General features: G+C 57.4%; 1 non-coding gene across 1 annotated transcript; it reads right to left on the bottom strand.

Moving 5' to 3' along the window:
- Window positions 1-272: 272 nt before the first annotated feature.
- On the bottom strand, window positions 273-345 carry TRNAE-CUC (transfer RNA glutamic acid (anticodon CUC)). Its single transcript has one exon. It is a non-coding gene; the product is annotated as a tRNA-Glu (tRNA).
- Window positions 346-1239: the final 894 nt, after the last annotated feature.

Raw genomic sequence — 1239 nt, 5'->3', positions numbered from 1 at the left:
ACTGAGGCTGGCACAAAGATTTCATTTAGAAATTCCAATGTCTTATTACAATCCAAAGGCAACACAACACGGGACACAAATGATGTTCAAACCTGAGTTCACTAGCAGCGGCATGAAGCGCCTTAAGTCTTTGGTTGCTGGCCAGCAATCCTTGAGAAATCCGAGAAGGAGCTGTGGGGATCCATTGCAAAATTCGTTGCTCATGTACACTGTAAGGCTGTCGAAGGATTTAGCAAATTCAGATATAAAAATATAATTCTATAAAAAAATACTTCCGTTGCCGGGACTCGAACATGGGTCTCTCGGGTGAGAGCCGAGTATCCTGACCAGCTAGACTACAACGGATTTGATGTTTGCAAATCGTAGTGTGTTTATTGTTTAAATCATCACAGACCAGGTGATAGCCTGTTAAATCTCTACTGCTCCTTTAAGAGTGTAAGGAGGGCGTCCACACCCTCATCATGGCTCCGCCCTCCACCGCCGCGCTAATCTCGCCGCGCACGCCCCTGTCTTCGTCCCCCCTAATCTCGCCGCCGCATCCATGCCCCTGCCCCCGCCCCCGTACGAGCCGCCCCCACGATCGTCGAGCCCGCACTTCCGACTCCCACAAACCTAGCGCGCGCCTCTACCATTCTCGCCGCTATCCTCGCGCCCCCGCCCCCGTCTGCGACTCCTCCGCCATTGTCGCGCCTCCACCCTTGTACGAGACCCCCTCCCGTCGCGACCGTCGAGCCCATGTCTCCTGCCATTCTCATCGCCATCGTCGCGCCCGCGCCTTCAAAGTAAGCCCACAATCGCCTTCCATCGGGGACATCACCCACACCCTCGTCTGCCTCTTCCCTCGCAATGCCTACCAATGCCTTCACCGTGCGCACATGCCTCCTCCCCGCGATGGCCGCCGAGGCAGCCCCCCTGCCACATCCACGGCTTCCCCTACCCTCTCTAGATTTTCTCCGCTGCATTACTGATGGCTGCAGCCAAGCCATGGCCGCATCGGCATCGCTGCCTCCTCCACTCAGGGCACCACCACCGTTCCTCCTCTCCGCCGCCACCATCAGGAGGCGCCAGAGGGGACCTGCACTGCGGCGAGGCATGCATGGCGGCGACGACGGATAAACCATAGCGAGACAGCTCGGGGTGAGGCAGCATGTCGTGCCCGGCAGTGGCGGCATCGCTTTCTTCCTGTCCTCCCCCAAGCAGTTCACGGTACGCCTCCTTCCTGCATTAAACACATGATTC

This window comes from Zea mays, chromosome 5 (genome assembly GCF_902167145.1).
Source record: "Zea mays cultivar B73 chromosome 5, Zm-B73-REFERENCE-NAM-5.0, whole genome shotgun sequence".
Classification (NCBI taxonomy): domain Eukaryota; kingdom Viridiplantae; phylum Streptophyta; class Magnoliopsida; order Poales; family Poaceae; genus Zea; species Zea mays.
The sequence above is the reverse complement of the archived record's forward strand: the minus strand, read 5'-3'. Positions and strand labels throughout refer to the sequence as shown.